The sequence below is a fragment of the Neofelis nebulosa genome, chromosome 8, assembly GCF_028018385.1.
Source record: "Neofelis nebulosa isolate mNeoNeb1 chromosome 8, mNeoNeb1.pri, whole genome shotgun sequence".
NCBI lineage: Eukaryota > Metazoa > Chordata > Mammalia > Carnivora > Felidae > Neofelis > Neofelis nebulosa.
The window spans coordinates 9,696,369-9,708,763 of NC_080789.1; the positions used below are offsets into that span (position 1 = coordinate 9,696,369).

Here is a 12,395-nt window from a genome sequence, read left to right on the forward strand (position 1 = left end):
AGGACCCGTCCTCACGGCTGGGCCGGCGGGGTGGGGGGTTTCAAAGAGCCGCTCCGCTCGCGTCCCTTCAGGCACGAGCCACAGAGCCTGGTGGACAGCCGGCGCTCAGCAAGTGCTGCTTGTCCTCCCTCGTTCCGGCCTCGGACTGAGGGACTGAGTCCGTCAAGTTTACCACGCGGGAGCCAGCTCGGGATCCCGTGTGGGCTCCCGGGTCCTGTGGTGGTGCACGCTCAGGGGCCTCCAGCCCCAGAGGCAGAAAGAGCAAGGACGCGGGGGGGGGCCCGGAGAGTCAAGGTGACCCCAGGCTCCAGCCCGGGGGACTGCAGGCGACCAGCTGACCTGGGGTCATCGTACAGGAGGAGGGTGCACGGCTCAAGACCTGCATGTGTTCCTTTCTCTCTTTCTTTCCTTCCCTTTTTTAAAATTTAACCCCTACATTTTATTTTAATATTGTACATGATATTCTACTTAATTACACTGAGGAAAACGGTCGTTAAAAATCCCACCGCAGCCGTGGGTGTTAGGAGAGCCGGTGACATGGGGATACACACGGGGGACAGCCCTGGTCCCGGCCCCCCACCCCCGTCCCCCGCGCCCTGCTGAGTGAGGGGAGCGCGGCTGGGGGGCCTGGGACCCCACCCGGAGTTCTGGGGCTCACAAACACTCAGGCACAGTAGAGAAGTCAAACGTCAACTTAAAATGTAGGGGAGAGCCGTCAAGATGGAAGAATCGAGACGTTCGAAGGGCATATGCGTCAGGCGCGTGCTGCGAATTCATCCCCCACCAGAAAGAGAAGAGCGAATTCTTCAACAGGCAGCCGGCCAGCCTGCCGCCAGTCGCACGGCTCCCGGCCACACGGCACACACAGAGCCGGCCGGGCTGGCCACCCGATCACAGAAGAGCCCTCGGCCCCAGGTGACTGGCGGCTGAGTGGCCTGCCAGGGCGGCCGGTCCCCGACGTGTCCTGAGGTCCGGCGCGCATCCCCCGGGGAACCCAGGCGACCGCGCCGCACCGGGCCGGGAGTGTGCACTTCGTATCCCGCTTCCCCCTCACCTTGCTGGGCACCTGCGCACGAGCTGAGTCCCACAGACATGCTAACTGTGGCCCTGAGCCTCCTGCAGCCCAGACGCCAGCCAGCTGCCGGATTCTGGGAGCCAGGGCCCCTGGGGACTTCTGCTCGCTGGTTTCACCCAGACTCTGGGGAGGGGCCCTCTTCCCTTTCACGCCACGTCCTGGCTCACGTCCCCTCCCTGGTGGCCCCGGGCTGCCTCCGGCCCACGAGCCCAGGAGACATTGGCTGCATCACCGTCCCCCACACGCTACCTTAGCCCTTTCTCTAGCCCCGTGAACCCAGTGGCATTTCTACAAGTCCAACGATCAGGGTCAGGGGGAAGCAGTCACTGCTTTCCTGTGGATTCCTATCACCTTCATATATCGCTTTAGTTCAGGTATTTCCTATTACATTCATTACAGAGCATTTTCTAGAGCCTGTGTCCCTGTTGAGAGGGGAATGAGAAGGTACTAAGGTCAGGACACGCACCCTCACAAATTCACAGCGACAGGAAAACCCCAAACCACACCCAGCGTTGTGTCTTTGTTCCTGCTGACTCAGCACCTGCCTAACACCACCGTTGGCCACTTCGCTGTACTGTGTGGTCCGTCACAGACTTACCAACTGCGCCTGTGCTGCTGGGTGGGGACCCACCCTGTCTGACCTCGCTGCTGATGCTGAGAATCGGCACCACGGATCTCCCCTCCCTTGCTCCCAGCGTCGAAGGGACACCGCTGTTCCCTGACCCTCAGTTCCACCCTCTCCGGCTTAAACTCCATTTCTCCATCAGTCCGCCGCCCAGGGCCTCCCTTGCCTCCTGTCTTTGGAAGATGAGGGCTCGGCTCCCTGTTCTTCTCCCCGCTCCCCACCCCCAGCCTCACCCCCTGAGAGAAGCCCACTCACTTCTCCTTTTCCATCCAGAACAAGAGACCCTGGGCTGCGTTAAACACCTGGTCCTTTCTGCAGTTTAAATGTTAAGGACACGCAGACATCTGTCTTGCAGGAGCGAGCAGAGATCACCCTCCTTCTGGGGCGGGGACTACCATGTCACTTGTGTGTCTCCAGGATGCCGCCCCCTCTTGATGTTCTGCAGCCAGGCACGGCCTGGGGAACCCGACTCCTGCTTGGATCATGCTGGAAACCTTGCTGCGAACGGGACAGGGTGCTGGCATCACAGAGAAGGACCGGGGCCAAGGTCCCCAGGGAGGGTGCGGAGCCTGCTCAGGGTGTCACTCCGGGACCCGGATGGAAGTTCCCGGACTGTCTCCTAGCAAAGAGGACAGACAGACTGAGCAGGTGAAAATGTAGGACAGCAGGCGGTGTGAATCCTGTTTCAGTTACGTGGGCTCCAAATCACTTGTTGCTTTCCTGAAAGTCAAAGCCAACGGGGACTGCGGCCTTCATCGCTGGTCGTGCTCTGATAGCTCCCGTGGGTCTGGAGCGCCCCCCCTCCCCACCCAGACTCCAGGCCCCATGGCTTCAAGTGTTCCAGGACGACAAGGATTCCTCCCCTCCAGCTCTCCAGGTGACACATGCTCCTGTCCCCTTGCTGGGAACCTCCACCAGCCCTCACCCTGGCCCTCCTTGACCCTGCAGACATTTCCCTGGGATCTGGCCCTGTCACAGTCCCTCCCTCTGGCCTAAAGTGTCCCTCAGGGCACTCTGCACTCCCCCAGGCCAACCCCACACTCCCCTCCAGGCTAAAAATCCCGGCTTCCCTGTGCCCTTCTCTGCCCCACTCTGCACATCCTCATGTAACTCAATGTAGCCTGTCATAGAAAGTTCTCTCCGTGCTCTGCTGGCTGTGGGTCTGCACAGACCCAGGTGTGAATCTGGAATCTAGAGCATCCTGCCTTAGAAACCTCGGGAAAGGGGAACAAGGGTTTTGCCTCCAGACAAAGTGTGCTAATTCCCCAGGCTGAGACGGGTAAATCAGGAGAGGCTCAGGCATTAAATGGCTGAGCCCAGACCGGAACACAGGCCCCAGTTTGCCACGAAAGGTAGATGCTAATGTCAGGTGAGGGAAAGGAGTCCCTTCTCAATCCATCTCCTCACGTGGCTGTGACCCTTTCCCCTCTGGGGACTCGCGCACTCCCTGGCATGCCTGCAGCTGGACAAGGTGGGGACACCCAGAAGTCGGGGCACCAGCCCTGGAAACATGTCTGGGAGCCACAGGGAGGGTCCAGGCCCTGGGGGAGGGGCAGGGGGACAGGAGGAGCCTGGGAAGAAGGGGCCTCCCTATCAGGGAAACCTCCTGACCCGAGGAGGGGACCGGGCCTGTCCTGGTCTCAGCCATGACACCTACTGAGGCCCCAAAGCGACCCACCCAGCTCGGCTTCCCTGCGCCTGGCTGCTAAGGGTGGGAGCAGCATGGGCAGGACCCATGGAGCTTGTGTGGATTGAGGGATCCACTGAGGCAGAGATATCCCCTGTTCCACACCAGCACCAGCGTGTGTCCGCGAACAACCACCTCGGGCATTGTCCTAAGCCCTGGACACTTAACTGTCACACAGCCCACGGGCGGTCACTATTACCGTCCAGATGTTCCAGGCAGGAGTCCCGCGGACAATCTTCTTCCCTGTGCAGCCCAAGAGGGGCTCTAAGGAATCCCCGAGAGAAACCGTGATTATGGGGTGTCCCGCCAGCCGCCCTTCAGGGTGGGACCCGGCTCTTGTCCCTTAAAGGATGGGATGGCTCCCAGGTTCTGGGACTGTCCACCCTCTCTCTTCCTGGGCGTGGCCTGGCCCAGGCTCCCTGGGCCTGCTGGGCTGAGACATCTGCACACCCCGCACACGACACGACACGACTCCCGGGTAGGGCGGAAGCATCTGGTCTGATTAGCTGCAGCCTGGCCTCAGCCCTGGTCCTAGGAACGGAGGAGGACAAACCTGTGCTGAGCTGTCCTTAGGAGCCCTCTCCCCCCCCACCCCCCACGTGAATGACTGCGACATAGACACGGAGCATGTCACCCTTGTCCCCGCAGGAGAAACGCAAGGGTCCCAGAGGGGATGGGGCTTGGCCAGGACCCCACAGGGACCAGGTGGATGCAGGGATGTAGGGATGCAGGGCTCCCACCAGCTCCTCTCTCTCCAGGTCCTTCTTTCTCGCCCTGGTCCTGCTCTGGCCACACCCTTCCCCTCTCTGCTGATATTCCTTACTTGCAGCCCCATCCAGACATCTCCCCACCCCCCCCAGTCTCCTGGGCCGACCCTGCCTCCTGCAGCCTCTCTCGTGCTCCTCCTGCACCCCCAGTGTCTGAGCAGCAGCCTTAGTCTTTCCTGTAAAGTCTCTATTGGGATGCTTCACAGTCAGGAGCCCCGCGTGGGGCTCTGTGCTGATGGCTCACAGCCTGGAGCCTGCTTCGGATTCTGTGTCTCCCTCTCTCTCTGCCCCTCCCCCACTCGGACTCCGTGCCCCTCTCTTTCTCTCTCTCTCTCAAAAATAAATAAACATCGAAAAAATGTTAAAAAGAAAATAAGTTGTGTTTTAGTCTGAAAAAGAAAATAAATCACTCAATTCACAGTTCATCCACCCCGTGCTCCAAACACTGTGGCTCATCCCGTGTGCAGTCTGGCGTGAGGGAGGCAGGGGCGACAGTGGCCTCAGCGGAGTGGTCACCACTGAGATTCAGGACAGGCCAGTTCCTGGGGAAGGAGCAGAGCAAAGGATAGGGTGTCCAGGGCCGTGCCCCGAGAGGGGCAGGGAGAGAGGAGTGGCCAGCAAGAGACAAAGCCCCCGCCACAGAGGAGTGGGGCAGGTGTTTGCAAAACGGACACAAAGTTGCAGCGCCGGGGTCGCAGGGGGTCAGGGTGTGGCCGAAATTCTGTGTCCGTCCCCAGGGACTTTGGTGGCGTGGCTTTCTGGATCTGTGCCCGGCGGTTTATGCTTGATTACAGCTGGTGGTTTCACCTCAGGATGCCCTGTGGGAACTCAGGCATTCCGTACATTACAAATGTGGGGCCTGGCACAGCTGTGCCTGGGCACCTGCCTGGACCCACAACACACACACACACACACACACACACACAGAGTGATGATGTCACAGAAAGGAACTGCTTCTGGGTTCTCAGCAGACCTGCCCGGAAGCACTGTCACCATGACAGGAAATGAAAGGATGTCATTAGAAGAAACGCATCATCCCATCAGCCCTTTGGTTTTGCTTTCTAGACTCTGACAGCGGCCCCACCTCTGTCGCCAGGAGCAAGTCACTAAAAAATTCCATGATGCGGTCACTCTGGGCACCGGGGGCAATCAGGTAGAGGACAGATGGCCTTACACTGGGGAAGGGTCCCCACAGTCAGTGCTGGCGGAGGACCGGTTCCAGGAAGACCTGCCCCCATCTTCCCAGACCTCATCTCCCCAGGACCCCAGGGCGCCATCTCCCCAGGACCCTGTCTCCCCAGGACCCCGGTCTTAGAGTTCTGCCCATGACACAGGGACCCCGAGGTGCTGGAAAGGGGACACGACACAGCCTGGGAACACTACTCAACCCTGGGCTGGGCAACTCCAGCCTGACCTCCCACCTGGCTCTAGGGAAGGGAGGCCACCTACAGGGGTGACAGAGCTGGGACCTCACACAGAGCAGCCTGGCCCGGATTCCAGACACTAACCGGACCTTCCATTGCCTGAGTCCCAGAGACACTCAGGCTGGGCGGGCCCTGTACCCTCCCTGGGCTCCATTGGCTCCAGTCTGTCTCCCCCCGGGGCAGCCCACCCTGTTCCCAGTTTTCCTGACGGGAGGGGGTTAGTCCTGCATGGCCTGCACCTGCTCAGGAGACCACGCCTCCACTCTCATGGGGGACCCAGATCCTTCCTTCCCTTCTTGGACCCTCGCACACTTTGGTGGAGATCTCGAGCTGGATGTAGGGGTCTTTGCACATTTTCACTCAGCGTTCCAGAGGCAGACTAGGCAGAGGGGGGCTGTCATTCCCCCGAGACGACAGGATCGCCTCCTTCTTACTTCTTGCCTGGGACCGAGGTAGCCTCGAGCTTTTAGATCATCGCCACGTCAGCGGTGTTGAGCGCTACTCCTGGACCCAGAGTTCATCACTAGTCTCGACTGCGGCCTTTACCGAAGCGTGTCCCCCCCCGGCTCAGGGAGACGGGGACAGGGAGAACTAGTCTCCGGGCCTCTGCTGCCTCCAGAGAGAGGGTGTCGTGTCGTGTGTGGGGCGTGCAGGTGTCTCAGCCCAGCAGGCCCAGGGAGCCTGGGCCAGGCCACGCCCACACGGGCTGCTGAAGGGGACTCAGGGACGGGTCACCCGAAACCTGCCCTCCGGGAGCTCTGTGTCCTGCGTCAGGGATTTCCTCCAAGTTACAGACACCTGTCCTCTCACCTCCTGCCTCACTGGTCCCTGCTGCCCAGAGAGACCCTCCCCTCCCCGGACCTCCTTTGCCCTTGGACACTCCTTGAGGCTTCCAGGTAGGAAGGGCCTTTGTCAGAACAGAGAAACCAAAACCTAAACTTGCCCCCGAGGACTTAGGGATATGGCAGTTGGCAGAGAAGTTCTTCCCTTGAGGGTGGCATGAGGGGCCTGAGTCTAGGAAGGAGTGGGGCCCATCGATGCCAACTCAGCAGCTTCCAGGAGCTCTGATGGCATATAAGGCTCCCAGGTCCTTACAGGGCACCCCGAGGGGTGGGCATAGACCATGACCAGGCAGAGAAGCAGCAGACAGAGAGCCGGAGACAGTGAAGGGACTGACATGGAGGCTGGCGCCCGGGCCTGGGACAGGTAACCCCAGCCCCCTGCATGGCCCCTGCTCCTGAGCCCCTGCTCCGGGCTGATGGGGACCTGCCACTCCCTCAAGGTCTCCTCCCGGGCCTCTGAGGGCTCCTCCTCTTCTCTGCCTCTCTCTTGCTGGCCTGTCCTGGGCCCACCGTGCCCCTGGGGCTGATGCCCAGTCTGCTTGTCTGGCCGGCCTCCCCAGGCACCCGGGGACTCATCCCCGATGCCTCTGTTCCTCAGCTTCCTCTGCCCCCCTAGGGAATCCATCCGTGCTGCTAGGGAATCCCTTCGGAGCTGTGGGCCAGGAAGTCTCTTTTGGCTTTACGATTTCGGTTTTGCAAAGGGCACGCATTATTTTCGTAACAGAAATTCCCATGATTGTTTAAGAAAAATGGTCTCTGGTATTCTCTTTCTCGGCACAGGCATGTGTAGGGCCTCGGTGCACTATGTGGCAATGGTTACTTACCCTTGAAGTCTAGGGAGAAAGGCCCCAGGGGAGTGGGTCAGCGGGGACAGGGATGGGACACCGAAGCCAAGAGGTGGGATGGGAGCCTACCCAAGCCGACAGAGAGGCCCCATCTGAGGGTCTGAGTGTCCCATGCTGCTCCGGGGGTGGGGGGGGCACCTGTGAGCAGAGTGGGCTGGCCCCCCTGGAGCCCCCACAAGGGGTCCCAGAGGGAGGCTGGGTGGCTCCAGCAAAGTGAGTGGAAGCCTGTCCTCTGTGGGTCTGGCCGGTATGTGGGGTGCAGGGGTCAGGGGTGTGAGGTAAGGGATCCAAAGAAACCAGCAAATGGCAATGAGCCCAGAAGAGATAGTTTAGGTTTCTAAAGCTGTAAGCATCTTTACGTCTTATGTGAAATCTCTCTTCTGTTCCAAACATACGTCGGTAAGATGACACTCCCTCTTCCAGGGGGGGCCCCGGTCTTTGAGCTTCTCCCCCACCCCCCTGTTGGCAGTTGCCTGCTGGACAAGGACACCTTCCTGGAAAACTTCCACCTTGAGTGGTGGCCAAATAAGGCCTACCTCTGCTACGAGACGGAGCTCCCCAGCGGTGACCCCGGGGTTCCTCTGGGCCAACACAAGGACATCCTGTGCAATAAGGTGAGTGGCCCAGGCTGACGACAGCACGCAGGGCCTCCCAATCCTGGGACGTTCAGGGGAGATGTTTCCCAGAGCGGTCACCTGGGGTCCCTGCAGCTGCCACACCTCGGCCTGGAGTCAGGTGGGACTGTTCCTACTGTGGTCGCTGGCTTGGAGCCACCCATGGGAAAGCAGTCACAGTGGCCCAAGGTCTGGCACCGTCAGCCCCTGTCACCCGAAGCCCAGGGCTCAGCCACTGCCCTCCTGCGGTGCCAGAGAGCCCGAGTCCCGTTGGCTCTCAAAGATCCCCACGCCGCTCGTCATTACAGGGGGCTCTGGTAGGACCCCCACCAACTGCTTGCAGATCCCGTCAAGGGCACTGTTCCCCACACCAGCATGGCCCGGGGAGGCCCTGTCAGTGTCGGGGTACCCATCACGCCCCCCAGAATCTGCACTTGCACTCCCGACCTGAGTCGCCCTCTGTTCCTGGTTGATAATCCTTCCCTCGACAGGTTGGACCAATCTCCATGGTCCTGGGAGCCCCCACAGTGACATTCATCCCATGGACCCTGGGGGCCCCTCTCCTTGGCGCCCCTCCCCCCTTGTCACTGCACAGGGAGCCCTTTTGTATCCCACAGGTGGGAGTGGGGTTGGGGGGGTGTGGATCCCTCCCTGGAGGACGCACTCACTTCCCTGGCATCAGGCCAGTGACCTTGAAGCCCACCCGGCCTCCTCCCTCCCCACTAGGTGAGCATCCAGAAGCCCCCTCATTTGGGCGCAGACCTGGCGGGGCTCCAGAAACTCAGTAGTCAATTTGAATCCCATTTGAATGCAATAGTTTAAAAGCCAAACTTCATGCCAATCCCACGATGCGTGAAATGGCAACAATTTAAATGAAGACCTATCGGGGACAGAGTGGCACAGACCACAGTGAGCGGGGCAGGGTGCCAAATCCTCCCCGGGTCCAGGCGCTGGACAAACGCCCCATCCTGTGCTGGTCTTGGAGCGCTGGGGGCGCTGGGGGCGCTGGATGCTGCCTGAAACCCCGCGCCCTCTGCCTGCTGAGGGGAGCCCTCCTCTAATTCTGTGCTGGAGGCCAGGACCTCAGCCTCCTCACGCTGGCCCCCCCCTCCTCCGCGTTCACAGCAAATGACACAACCCTTTCCTGCCTCCTCTGTGCTCGGCCTGCCCGGGGAGGTCAGCCGGGCTGCCGCACGGAGTTGTGCCGGCTGCAGCGGATCCAGGCCTGGGAGCTGCTTTCTGTCCTGGAGAACAGACACGTGACCCTGCACCCCTTCGCCTCCCGCCTCTATACCGAGGAAGGATTTCAGAATGGGTTGCGCCTCCTGCGGGGGGCCGGGGCCCGCATCGCCATCATGACCTCCACGGGTCCGTGTGGACCTCCCGGGGTGGGCGGTGGGCAGGGAGAGGCCTGGGGGGACTGGCTACGAAGGCGTGGGCAGGAGTGGAATCCCTGGCGGAAGCCTCTGGTGGCTGCACAGGCCAGGCTGACCTGGGACGGCAGGGGACAGCGGAGCGTGCTGGAAGAGAGAGTTGGGGCCAGGAGAGGAGTCCGGAAAGGGCGGGAGAATAGCGGACATGCAAGAGAGATGTGGGTGGGGTGTCCCGAGAGGAGGGGAATCCGGCTGGCCGAGACTGCAGGCTGAAGAAAGAGTCCCGGGGGTGAAAGGAGTCCCCGGGGGGACAGAGGGCAGCGGCGCCGTTATGAAGGGCAAAGCCTGTCCCTGAGAGTCAGACACGCTGTGGCCACCCCTGTGGCCCAGCTCACCTCCCGCCCCGTCCCGCCCCACTGCAGAGTTTGAGCACTGCTGGGAACCCTTCATGGACACCCAAGGAAGAGCCTTCGAGCCCCTGGACACGCTGGTCTCCCAGAGTCAGGACCTCGCTGAGACGCCACAGGTCACATGTGAGCTCCCTCCTCCCCAAGGCCTCCCCTGCCCTCCTCCATTCTGTCCTCTCTCTCTGGCCTTTCCCTGTCCCCCTCCTCTTCCTCTGGGTCACCTGCTCCCTCCCAGGGTGCCAGCTCCACCCCTGCCCCACCCAAGCCTCCTGCCTCGGCTTCCCCACCTCCTCGTGTCCCCCTCCCTTCCCATCTTTGTGGCTGCCAGACCACTTCTGTGTGCCCTCTGTCCACCTGTCTCACTGCCCACCCCACTCACCTTCACCCTCCTGTCCTGGAGCAGAAAGCCTGAAAGGTGGGCCTCAGTCCCGCTAAGAACTCAGGAGGCCTCTGTTGGACAGCAGAATAAAACACTTCCTCCCAAGAAATGTACACTTGCCCTTCACCGCAATCCCCAGATTGATGTAATGAAGCCAGCAGAAGGCAATGAGCCCAGAGCAAATAGTCTTAAAAAAAAAAAAAAAAAAAAAGAACTGAGTAGGTTTGCTTGTCATTGAAAATCTTCTGTTCCAAATATACATCATGAAGATTGCACTCAGCGCTGTCAGAAGAGTTTTCAGAGTTTAGAGAAGTAATTACTGTAATTGATTCTGGGCAACCCTTATGGCCAGGGATCTAGAGACCAAAAACCTCCTCCTACAAGCCATCCTGTCAGCAGCACTGAATGGAAGTGACAGCCACGCTCTGCAAGAGAAGAGGAAGGAGTCTACTGGAGAGGAACCTCCCCTCTGAGGTCAGGTGGGGGCGGGAGGCTCTCTAGTCCTCACCCCTCCTGACTGGCCTGCCCCGAGAGGAAGCCAGAAGGAGGGACTTCCATGCCCAGAAGGCGAGCTCTGCCCCTTCCTGACACAGGGCACTCGGTGCACAGACAAGGGACTGGACGCACAGGGGACTGGGACCGGCACCCAGGCGGGATCCCTCCCCCCCCCCCCCCCCCCCCCCGCCTGGCTCACCGTGGCCCTCGTGCCGGGCTCCGTGGAATCCAGACCCCACTGAGTGGAGCCCCGGCTGCTGGTGGGCGTGCACGAGGCCTTCCCGAAGGACAGCAAGGGTCCCCGGTACCTCCTCACACACTTCTGCTCACCTGTCAGGGCCCAAACGGTGTCACAGCCTCCCTCACACAGTGACCTAAGGGGCAGGGGAGGGGAATCCTTTAGGGAGAGACCTTGGAGGGACAGAGAGGAAGGGATAGATGGCCGTGGCCGTCGGGGAGGAGGGGACCCAGTCAGGGAGGGCTGGCACCCCAAAAGGGAAGACCTGGCCAAGCAAAGTGACACAGACATGGAAGGAAAGGGGGGGAGAGGGGCAAAGCAGGGCGCAGGGCCACCGTGGATGATGGGGCAGGGGGAGCCCAGGGATAAAGGGGCTGCCAGCTACAGTAGCTGCCTGGAGGGGGTGGAAGCTGGGGCCATATGACAGGAGACAGGCTGCTACGGTTCCTGGCTCTCCTCCCCTGCGCCCCGGGGATGGTGATGCAGCCAATGTCTCCTGGGCTCGTGGGCCGGAGGCAGCCCGGGGCCACCAGGGAGGGGACGTGAGCCAGGACGTGGCGTGAAAGGGAAGAGGGCCCCTCCCCAGAGTCTGGGTGAAACCAGCGAGCAGAAGTCCCCAGGGGCCCTGGCTCCCAGAATCCGGCAGCTGGCTGGCGTCTGGGCTGCAGGAGGCTCAGGGCCACAGTTAGCATGTCTGTGGGACTCAGCTCGTGCGCAGGTGCCCAGCAAGGTGAGGGGGAAGCGGGATACGAAGTGCACACTCCCGGCCCGGTGCGGCGCGGTCGCCTGGGTTCCCCGGGGGATGCGCGCCGGACCTCAGGACACGTCGGGGACCGGCCGCCCTGGCAGGCCACTCAGCCGCCAGTCACCTGGGGCCGAGGGCTCTTCTGTGATCGGGTGGCCAGCCCGGCCGGCTCTGTGTGTGCCGTGTGGCCGGGAGCCGTGCGACTGGCGGCAGGCTGGCCGGCTGCCTGTTGAAGAATTCGCTCTTCTCTTTCTGGTGGGGGACGAATTCGTAGCACGCGCCTGACGCATATGCCCTTCGAACGTCTCGATTCTTCCATCTTGACGGCTCTCCCCTACATTTTAAGTTGACGTTTGACTTCTCTACTGTGCCTGAGTGTTTGTGAGCCCCAGAACTCCGGGTGGGGTCCCAGGCCCCCCAGCCGCGCTCCCCTCACTCAGCAGGGCGCGGGGGACGGGGGTGGGGGGCCGGGACCAGGGCTGTCCCCCGTGTGTATCCCCATGTCACCGGCTCTCCTAACACCCACGGCTGCGGTGGGATTTTTAACGACCGTTTTCCTCAGTGTAATTAAGTAGAATTTCATGTACAATATTAAAATAAAATGTAGGGGTTAAATTTTAAAAAAGGGAAGGAAAGAAAGAGAGAAAGGAACACATGCAGGTCTTGAGCCGTGCACCCTCCTCCTGTACGATGACCCCAGGTCAGCTGGTCGCCTGCAGTCCCCCGGGCTGGAGCCTGGGGTCACCTTGACTCTCCGGGCCCCCCCTCCGCGTCCTTGCTCTTTCTGCCTCTGGGGCTGGAGGCCCCTGAGCGTGCGCCACCACAGGACCCGGGAGCCCACACGGGATCCCGAGCTGGCTCCCGCGTGGTAAACTTGAC

The 12,395-nt window shown here is 61.1% G+C and overlaps 2 long non-coding RNA genes across 5 annotated transcripts; both read left to right on the top strand.

The window, feature by feature from the left end:
* Positions 1-5,390: 5,390 nt before the first annotated feature.
* Positions 5,391-10,707, top strand: LOC131518836 (uncharacterized). 4 transcript variants are annotated; one of them, XR_009265304.1, is made up of 7 exons: positions 5,391-6,474; positions 6,666-6,784; positions 7,735-7,879; positions 9,005-9,247; positions 9,675-9,785; positions 10,063-10,512; positions 10,632-10,693. It is a non-coding gene; the product is annotated as an uncharacterized LOC131518836 (long non-coding RNA). The 4 variants fall into 4 exon arrangements; XR_009265303.1 differs by having other exon boundaries at positions 10,063-10,707; XR_009265306.1 differs by having other exon boundaries at positions 10,391-10,707.
* An 8-nt stretch (positions 10,708-10,715) lies between these two features.
* Positions 10,716-12,131, top strand: LOC131518837 (uncharacterized). The gene is made up of 2 exons (XR_009265307.1): positions 10,716-11,501; positions 11,791-12,131. It is a non-coding gene; the product is annotated as an uncharacterized LOC131518837 (long non-coding RNA).
* The last annotated feature ends 264 nt before the right edge of the window (positions 12,132-12,395 follow it).